The following is an 11,305-nucleotide window of genomic DNA, read 5'->3' on the forward strand; positions in this document are numbered from 1 at the left end:
AGCCCAACCTGAACAATACGCCCCCCCCCCAAAGAGGAGGAGACCCTCTAAACAGCAGGCTTCAAAACCTTGCAGCCAAAGGAAGCATCTGCAGATGCCAAAATATCCACTTTGTAGAATTTAGTGAAAGTGTGCACTGACGACCAAGCGGCTGCCTTGCCACTGACGCCTGATGACGGAAGGCCTAAGAAGCACTAAGCGCCCAAATAGAGTGGACCATCACAGGGAAAGGAGGAACCTGACCCTTGATAGAATAGGCCTGAGTCACCGTCTGTCTGATCCATCTGGAAATGGTCGCAAAAGAAGTGGACACCCCTTTCCTTGGCCCATCTGTGATCACAAACAGCGAGTCTGACCTCCGAATAGACTCTGTGGCTGCCAGATACACCCGGATCGCCCACACCACATCAAGGGCATGCAAGGCAATTTCCTTGGGATGAGCGAGCCTGGGACACAAAGAAGGCAACACAATGTCTTCATTTAAATGGAAGTCAGAGACCACCCTAGGTAGGAATGACGAGCGTGGACAAAAGAACCACCTTATCCTTGTGAACCACCATACAGGGAGTATGACAAGATAATTGCCGCCAGCTCGAACACCCTGCGAGCAGAGGTGATGGCCACTAAAAAAGTTACTCTCTGAGACAGCGTAAGCAGGAGAATCTCCTGAATATTTTCAAAGGGAGGCTTTTGAAGAACTGAGAGCACCAATTTCAAATCCCACGGCGGTAGAGGAGACTGCACCGATGGAGTCAGGTGTCGAAACCCTTGAATAAAAGTACGCACCAATGAATACCTGGTTAAGGGTCACTGAAAGAAGAACGCCAAGGCAGACAACTGGCCCTTGATGGTACTCAAGGCCAACTTCTGCTCAACACCTCGTTGAAGGAAGGTCAAAATCCAAACCATCGAAAAAGAACGATGGTGAACATCACGAAATGTACGCTTTCCACGTACAATGGTAAATCTTCCCAGAGGTAGACTTTCTAGCCTTCAGCAGTGTCGGAATCATCGACCCAGGAAAAACTCTATCCTTCAGCACCTGGCTTTTAACAGTCAGGCTGTCAAAGCCAGCTACTGTAAAGCAGGATGGAAGATCAGCACTTGGGCCAGTAGGTCCTCCCAGAGAGTAGGACTCAATGGGACGTCGGCGACCAATCGCACCAGGTTGGTGTACCACGACTGGCGAGGCCAGTCTGGGGCCACCAGAATGACAGGTATCCCTTCAGCCCCCGATCCTGCGCAGAAGCCGCGGAAGAAGCTTGATAGGATGGAAGGCATAGATCAGACGATACTGGCCCAAGGAGGCCACCAGAGCGTCTGTGGCATCTGCCTGAGGATCCCGTGACCTTGCCACAAACCTCGGTACCTTTCTGTTGAGCTGAGAGGCCAACAGATCCACCTCAGGGATGCCCCACCACAGACATATCAGATGAAACATGTCCGGATGAAGGGACCAATCCCCTTAGTCCAACGCCTGCTGACTGAGATAGTCTGCCTGCCAATTTTCAACTCCTGGAATGTGTACGGCGGAGAGGACCAGAACAAAGTTCTGCCCACTGGAGAATGCCGGCTACTTCCATAGCCGCCAGCGCACTTTTTGTTCCGCCCTGGTGGTTGACATAAGCCAACACTGTGGCATTTGTACTGGATTTGTACTGGGAGCCTTGGGAGCGGATCCGTCCAGTGAACCAGGAAACAGCCTGATCGCCTGAAGTTCCAAGACATTGATCGGTAGTCTGGATTCCTCCAGCATCCAACAACCCTGAGCAGAGCCCATTCTCGGGACACCTCCCCACCCGGACAGACTAGCAATACAAGGGAAGAAAAGACTTGCCCTGTTGAAGAGACGGAGAACGAAGCCACTGGACCAGGGACCCCCTGGTTTCCTGGCTCAGCCGAATCCGATTGTCCAGAGACTTAGGACACTTCTTCCATTTTAACAGGATCTCCCTTTGGAGGGACCTCGTATGGAACTGTGCAAACGGAACCACCTCGAAGGTAGACGCCATTAGGCCCAGCACCCACATGAAAATCCAGAGGGAGGACCACCTGCTGGACAGCAATAGATAAATCGCAGCATGAAACTTCTGGAGTTTGTCTAGTGTTTTTAAGTAGCCTTGCATAATTTGAAAGCAATCTTTTTTGTGTATGTGTGCGCTATTCTCTATGGTTCAATTTGTCCAGAGGAAGGAACACTCTGTCCGAATCCAGAGTCAGACATAGATAATCCAATTTTTTGGAGGGAAGCAGGGCAGACTTCTGGTAGTTTAGAAGCCAACCAAACTCCTTCAGGGTCTGAATAGTGATCTCAACGCCATCCATCAGGGCAGAAGAGGGCTCCGCTTGCAAGAGGAGGTAATCCAGGAAGCCCAATACCGCAATCCCCCTCTGACGTAGCAACGCCAGAACCAGGGCCAACACTCAAAGGGACTCCTCAAAGGGGTACCTCACTGCAAAATGTTTAGGAACCAGAAAGGGACGTTTTGGCCGCTTCCAATCTTTATAGACAAACTTGTCAAAATAGGATGGATAAGGGAACACCTTTGCAGTGCGAGACGGCTTGTGTGCCAAAAGGCACGGCCACCTCCGAAACCGCTTCAGCTGCATCCCCCATCTTTAAAGTCTCCCGCACTGATGTAATTAGTGTGTCAACCAGTACCTTCTCCTGTGCAGTCACCAGTGGGGAGGAATCATCCTCACTATCTGAGAGATCAGGAAGTGTGGCTACAAACCCCGCAGGGTGGGCCATGTCCACGGCGGCAGAGCAAGGTTCAGGATCTGATGAGACAGAACAGACAGGGGAGGGCGGGGGGGTTCTTTCTGCTAGCCCGATTCCCAAAGGCCACCTCCACCCCAGAAACAAAGGACTCCAGGACCGCAATCAGTGCATCAATGTAAGGCTGGAACCCCGAGGGACCTGCTGCCTCCAAGAGGGGGTCAGGTGGGGAAACATGCTCCTGACTCATCCTCCACAGGCACCTCACCCTTATCAACACAGGGGCACCCAAAAGCAGAGCACCTCACAACCTGCAGCAGAGAGGGAGGGACCCCACCAGAACTCACCACCCCACCAGAGTAGCACCGATCTGCACCAAAGATAGCCTGTATCCATGTGCAGCATCCAGGGAAAAGGAAACCCAGGAGTCAACACTAGGTGAAATGGAGGAGCCCCCACAGCCATAAACACCGCCCAGAGGCTCCACTGTCATGGCCACTGCTCTCAATGCATGCCTGACCAACCAAAAATGGCCGACAGACTACACAAACATGGCTGCCGGTATAGAGAAAAACACAGGCCCGAAAAACAATGGCGCCGACCATGGCAAAATATCCTCCACATGCAACGTCCACGAGGCTTCCAGGGGCCCAGGAGGGACCCCTGGAGCTTAGGCCACATACAAAGTGGAAAGGGGGACCCAGGAACAGGACCACAAAAACCTGTCAGCGCCCACCCCAGCAGGGAAGTCCTTCCCACCGGCTGCATGCCCACCCGCCCCCACCAATTACCAGTACAGTGCTGCACACCAGTCCCATCCACCTGCCATCCCACCATGCAACCCCGGAGGGGGGGATACAAAGATGGCCCACAGGGACCACACAAAACAGAAGAGAGGCCCAGGGGGAAGGAGGGGAACCCACAGGTCCACAGACCACATTCAGGGGGAGAGGGGGACATCTTACTCGCCATACTACGGAGCCAGGCGGGCATCACTCCATACAGAAACCCATACTATTGGAATGGGGTGCTGTCAGCCAGGAGGAATTCTGCGACTCCAAGACCCAATCATATGCAACCTCGTGAGGTGTTTAACTCGCAGGCCAGCCCCCGTCCAGTGGTGCTATTTCACAGCTGACCCAGCGCGGAGCTCTGGTCTGCACATGCTTGCTGGCCAGACTGGGGAGACCACTGGATCTAGCTATCCAGCCCCTCGCCAAGTCAGGCAGTTAAAAGTAGGTCTCATAGAAAAAAACAGGAGAAAGTTAAAAAAAAAAATTTAACAGGAAAAAAATTGCCAGGACCAAAGATCCCTGGAAGGAACTAGGTCTGAAGGCCTATAGCAGAGAGAGGGATGTATACCAGCTAGGACTGCCCGTAAGCATAGCCAAGACTTTTTTTCTGCTAGTGTCTTACTCCTGTAGGGGGCGATATAACCCTATGGTTCTGAATATGGAGCACTGTGTCCGTCAATAAATGAAAGAGAAATTTAAATACTCCATAGGGATTAAAGTTAAGCACGTTTCCGGTTTCCTAACCATTTTAATGTAAAAAAACAAATACTATTCAGGAGATATTAGGTCTTATATTTGCTATAAGGCTACAATAAATGTATGATACCTGGATGAACCTATTATGGTATGGGTCCAGGGTTCGTCCATCATGGTGGGCATACCCCCCAGAGGGGTCTCCAGGGGTTTGGGAACCATAGGAATAGACCACGGTTCTGTACCTGTATAGCATCCTAAGGCTAACTAAAGGCATTGCACTGAGTGCTGAAGTGAGCGCCCAAGAAAGATCGAGTGTCCGTACAACATTACAAGCCATACCCATGTAGCACTGTCCCTGTAGGGCTTACTGTGTGATGACTTTTTTGGCCTCCTCTGATTAACTGCTGACAGTTACTTAGGTTTGTATTTATTGTGGAACTTGGATGGGAGAAGGTAATAGGGGGATACTCCAACTGGAACTATTTACAGTTGATAAGGACAACTCTTACTTGGCCTCACCAGGTTACTTGTGGAAGCAGTCACACTGCTTTGACCATACTGCCACGTGTATGGAAAGGGTTAGGTCTCCTTGCTCTTTCTCCAGCAATAGACTTGGTGATTTACATTTTCTTCAGGACACTCTCTAGTATCCCCTTTACTGACACCCGTCCACTGACTCATCTAGTTGCAGGGATGACTCCCCTCAGGTCAGACCCCTTGACACAGATCTGTACTCACTGTATGCAGAATCAGATCCTTCCAGTGTCTACCTTCCAGTCAGCTCTACAGGACCTCCGGGTTCAGTTCCTCTCTAGGCCCTCAGGTCGACAATCTGAGACCGCATGGCAACTTGTACAGAGGAGGCAGCAGCTGCCCCCTGTCTCCAGGACTCCGCTCTTCAGCTGAAAGACCCCAAGCACATGTGCTCCTGGCATTTGTACAGTATCCCAGCATGCACCGAGGTAACTTCCTCTGCCAATCACCAGGGCTGTAATAAATGCCTGTGCACTAATTTTCCAGGTTTCCTCCCACTGTCAAATATGCCTCCCTATTGAATCAGTGTGAAACACTTCAGACAGACTGAGCTGTACCTGAGCACAATGAGCCTACCTCACTAGCAGATCCTGCTCTCTGGTAGGCAATGAACAATATTTACCTGGCAATTCTTCTGGTAAGCAGAAAGGATCCAAAACAATACTCTCTCTAGCACCTACCTAGGAGGGTGCTACACCCACAACATGGGGGCTGGATACAGTTGCCTAGATATTACCAAGGTTGCACTGCTACTATTGTATAGCAGTGGGCAGTGAAGAGTTGGCTGAAGAATTTGAAATAAATAATAAGAGGCCAATCACCTATGGAACATTAGCATAAGACTGAGGCTTCAAGAAGTATAGTTGGGTTACGGAGGTACACCCAAAGGGGCATGCCCAAATCTTTGCCAGTCTCCAATCACCTGAAGGTAGCGGCCTATAACCCAGGCTCAATGAATATACAGTCTGTGTCCTGTACTTTACAATTGAGGAGGATTTGGTACAGGACTGTGAAGAAGGAAGACTTTCTTGGATTTCTATTCCCCCCCCCCCCCTAAAATTACAGCAATTTGGACAGTTAAGAGCATTTATAACAGTTCATTTTGTGAACTAATAAAGTGCTCCAAATTTAGTGGGTTTGCACATCGCTAATGCAGTGGCGTAGCGTGGGGGGTGCTGGGGGGGCCAGCCGCACCGGGCGCAAAATCTGGGGGGGCGCAGTGTCATGCTGCCATTTAGGAGTCTGCTCAGCCATCCCTAGTGTAGGAATCAGGTAGGTCTCTGCAGTGGTCAGTGTAATTGTCAGGTAGGTTTGTGCAGTGGTCAGGTAGGTCAGTGTAAGAATCAGGTAGGTCTGTGTAGTGCTCAGGTAGGTCAGTGTAGGTGTCAGTATAGAAATTTGGTAGGTCAGTGTAGTGATCAGGTTAGTTAGTGCAGGAATAAGGTAAGTCAGTGTAGGTGTCTGTGTAGTGGTCAGGTAGGTTTGTTTAGTGGTCAGGTAGATCTGTGTAGGTGTCAGTATAGTAATCAGGTAGGTCAGTGTAGGAATAAGGTAGGTCTGTTTAGTGATCAGCTAGGTCAGTGTAGTTGTCAGTGAAGTGGTCTAGTAGATTTGTGTAGGGGGGCGCAAATTACTTACCTTGCCCCGGGCGCTGACAACCCACGCTACGCCACTGCGCTAATGGCAATCATAGGGCAAGGGTTCATAATATGTGGAAAAACTCCCAGTGACCACCCCCCACCAGCACAGGTCCTGAAAAACCTAAGTTTTACTACTGTCACTGGAATTTCCTTTATAGATTCCCCTGGAGCAGTGATGGCGAACCTTGGCATCCCAGATGTTTTGGAACTACACTGCAGAGTCCATGAGCATCATGGGAAATGTAGTTCCAAAACATGGGGTGCCAAGGTTTGCCATCACTGCCCTAGAACAAGAGACCCCAAATGGTTTAAACAAAGTTCACTGTGTATGAGACTCTTTGGGGTCTGGACTGTGGTCAGTAGGAGTAAAAATAAAAAGGCCCTGGTCTCAAACGCCATTGTGAGTAAAGAATGCCCCTAAGTCAGACATCAATAGAAATAATAAATGCTCCTGCATAGATGGTCAGTGAGAGCAAACATTACCCATGTCAGTGTAAAATAATGCGGCTCCATCATGGGTGTCCATGTAATTAGTAACACCCTCCCCCCCCCAGTATAGGTGTCAGAGGAGTAGTAAAAATTTCCTCTGATCCCCCATGCAGTATCTGTGCCAGTGGGGACAGTAAAGGTCGCCTTAATATTAGTGTGAGTTGTAGTACAAAAGAAAACAAAAAAACCTTGTAACATTGTCAGTGGTACTTTATCAACGCAGGATCCTTGCGACATCATAGACAGGACTATACTGTACAGGCATCAATAGGTGAGAGATCAATCACAATTTTTGCCAGGTGCTGAAAATCTGCATTTCAGTGTCCAGCATCCCCTGCGGCTTGAAGGGCCTTCTTATTGTAGGAACCAGTTTATGGCAATGAGGCTTTCATTTGGGGACTGCTTTGCTTGATGATGCAAGGAAATAAAGTACTGTATCATGGTGGACATTCACAGAAATGTATACAACTCCCAGACTGGATGAAAAGCCTAACTCAAATAGCTAAGCCAGGGGTTTGGGGCGGGAGAATCTTCGGTGTATACTGTAACTATTCCACACACTGTAATTCAGAAACCATGTTACCCTTTACTAGATGCCACTTAGGAAAGAATGCCTCAAAAGGAAAGAGATTAAATCCACTGAACATGACTGATCTCTATGAAAATACAGCATCAACATAGACACTCCTCAGGATATGTCTATAGTGAAAGCATCTGCATCAAATAATTCTCAGGTTGATTTACTAAGCCTGGAGAGTGCAAAATCGGATTCACCTCTGCATAGAAACTAATCAGCTTTCAGGTTTTTTTTGTCAAAGCTTAATTGAGCAAGCTGAAGTTAGAAGCTAATGCACAGCTGCACCAGATTTTGCAAGTGCCCCCCCTAGAATCTCAATTTCCCTTTTAAAGTGGTTGTTAAGCCACTTTATACTATCCTGTCTGGTCTGTAATAATCCTTTGTGCTCGTGCCCCTGTGTATGTGTTTTTAACAAATAAGCTGTTCTTTACCAGTTTTCAGAGCACCGATCGCCGCTCACGTGACCTGGTACAGCGGCTTATTTTAACCCCTTTAAAAATAAATATTCACGAGTCGCAGCTTGTGCGGTGACTGACATCAGCAGCCGCAAGGACCACTGTCCTTCACTATGCCCCATTAAATGCCAAATTAAGGAGATTTGTGGCCCCGTGCACAGAGGCACGGCACATGACTTCACAGTACGTACTGACATCACGTGCATGCAAGCGCCGCCTGCACGAACCCAAAACAGAGAGGGTCAGCTTTGCTTTTGCATCAGGTTTCTCAAACCTTTTCGAATTCCTGCCCTTTATTAGATGACTAAGCCCCTCTCCTTCATGAAGTTGTTGAAAAGGGGCAGAGCATGGCTGACCTTAAAATGATGCCCCCCCCTTGGAAAAAGTTCTGCGGATGCTCATGCTCTCCAGTTAAATAAACCCCACTATGTTAACCTTTAAGGACAACAGAGCACTGTTACCTTTGCTGTTTTAATTTGTCTGGATTTGTATTTATCTTAAGGCCCCTTTCATAGTTGTGCGACCTAAAAGTCGCACGCTTTTGCCACGATTTTGACTGAACTTGAAGCAATGCCTGTGTAATCCTGAGGTCTATGGCCCTCAAAATGCATTAAAGGCGGACCAAAGTAGTGCAGGAACTACTTTGAAGTTGTTGCGACTTGAAATCGCACAAATAAGAATGGTACTCATTGGAAATCATGGAGTACGACTTGTCATGCAACTTTGCAGTCCCAAGTCACACAAGTGTGAAAGGGGCCTTAGTGCGCAACTGCAATAAAGCCCAGCTTCAGACAAAACTTTATATTTTGTTTTAGATAAGAACAGGGAAGGTTTAGAGGTGGGTTTATTAACCACCTCACGGAAGGTTTTATCCCCTTCTTGACAGAGCACTTTTTGCAATTTGGTACTGCGCTGCTTTAACTGGTAATTGCGCGGTCATGCAACACTGTATCCAAAAGAAATTTGCGTCCTTTTTTTTCCCACAAATAGAGCTTTTGGTGGCATTTGATCATGACTGGGATTTTTCTTTTTTGCGATATAAACTAAAAAAGACCGAAATTTGTTTTAAAAAAAAAAGGTATTTTCTACTTTTTGTTATAAAAAAAAATCCAATAACCTAAATTTTTGTCATACAGTTAGGCTAAAATGTATTCAGCCACATCTTGGGTAAAAAAAAAAAAAAATACAATAAGCTTATATTTATTGTTTTGCGCAAGTTATAGCGTCTACAAGCTATGGTACATTTACTTGAATTTACGCACCTTTTAGTTTATGACTACCTATCTCATTTCTTGAGGTGCTAAAATGGCAGGGCAGTACAAACCCCCCAAATGACCCCTTTTTGGAAAGTAGACACCCCAAGGAATTTGTGGAGAGGCATGATAAGCCAATTTAACATTTCATTTTTTTGTCGAAAGTAAGGAAAAATGACAAAAAAACAAAAACAAATAAATACATTTTTTTTCACGTAAACAAAAAGTGTCAGAAAAGGCTTGGTCTTCGAGTGGTTAGAAGTGGGTGATGTGTGGCATAAACTTCTAATATTTGGCATAAAATGCCAGGACAATTCAAACTCCCCCCCCCCCCTCCCTAAATGACCCCTTTTTGGAAAGTATAGAGGCATGTTGAGTCCATGGAATATTTTGCCAAAAGTTGTCTCTTAAATTATATATTACCCAAACATGCCATGGGTATATGTGAAATGACACTCCATAATTCATTCTGCTGCTTCTCCTGAGTACGAGGATACCACGTTGGTGATATTGTTGACAGTCTAGCTGCATACAGGACCCCAGAAACCAATCACCACCTTCAGGTTTTCTAAGGGCGTAAATTGTTGATTTCACTCCTCACCTACCTATCACAGTTTTGGAGGCCATGAAATGCCAAGATAGCACAACCCCCCCCCCCCAATGACCCCTTTTTAGAAAGTACACACCTCAAGGTATTTGCTAAGAGGCATGGCAAGTATTTTTCAGCTCTCACTTGTTTTGGAAAATTAAGAAAGAAAAGGAAATTTTATTTTTTCAAATTTTAAAACTTTGTGACAAAAAGCGAGATCTGCAAAATACTCAACATGCCTCTCAGCAAATAGCTTGGAGTGTCTACTTTCTGAAAATGGGTCATTTGGTGAGGGTTGTGCTATCTTGGCATTTCATTGCCTCCTAAACTGTGATAGGTAGTGAGGAGTAAAATCAACAATTTATACTCTTAGAAAGCCTGAGGGAGGTGATTGGCTTTCGGGGTCCTCGGTCAGTAGAAGCAGCAGACTGTATTTTGGGATGTAATTCCACATCTAGCCATGCTATGTGTGAGGAATATATAATTTAAGTGATAACTTTTTGTATAAAAGAAAATGTAATTTTCCCAAAACTTGTGGCAAAATATAAAATATTCCATGGACTTAACATGCCTCTCAGCAAAGAGCTTGGGATGTCCACCTTCCAAAATGGGGTCATGGGGAGCATTTCAGGGCCTACGAAACTGTGATAGGCAGTGAAGAAGTGAAACGAGCAATTTACACCCTTTGAAATTCTGAACACGGTGATTGCTTTTCAGGGTCCTGTACACGGCTAGGCTCCCAAAAAGTCTCACACATGTGGTATCCCTGTACTCAGGAGAAGCAGCGGACTGTATTTTGGAATGTAATTCCACATATACCCATGGCATGTGTGAGCAATATATCATTTAAATGACAACTTTGTGTTAAAAAAAAAAGAAGAAAAAAATGTTTTTTATTTTCCTGAAACTTATGTCAAAATATAAAATATTCCATGGACTCAACATGCCTCTCAGCAAATAGCTTGGAGTGTCTACTTTCCTGGAAAGGGATAATTTGGGGGGGGGGGGTCATGCTTTTTAGGCATTTCATGGCCTCCGAAACTGTGATAGGTAGCGAAAAGTGAAATCAACAATTTACACCCTTAGAAAGCCTGAAGGCGGTGATTGGTTTACGGGATCCTATACGCGGCTTAACTGCCAAAAAGTCTCACACATGGGGTATCCCCATACTCAGGAGAAGCAGCAGAATGCATTTTGGGGTGTAAATGTATATATAGCCATGGCATGTGTAAGTAATAGATCATTTAAATGACAACTATGTAAAAAAATAAAATTTAATTTTACCGAAACTTGTGGCAAAATATAAAGTATTCAATGGACTCAACATGCCTCTCAGCAAATAGCTTGGGGTGTCTACTTTCCAAAATGGGGTAATTTGGGGGGGGGGGTTGTCCTATCCTGACATTTCGGGGGCCTCCAAAACTGAGATAGGTAGCGAGGAAGTGAAATGAACAATTTGCAGCTTTAGAAAACCAGAAGGCAGTGATTGGTTTTTGGGGGCCCATACACAGCTAAAAAAATATATTTTTTTTTTGCTAGGAAATTACTTTGAACCACCA

The sequence above is a fragment of the Pelophylax lessonae genome (assembly GCF_965119305.1).
Source record: "Pelophylax lessonae genome assembly, chromosome: 2".
Classification (NCBI taxonomy): domain Eukaryota; kingdom Metazoa; phylum Chordata; class Amphibia; order Anura; family Ranidae; genus Pelophylax; species Pelophylax lessonae.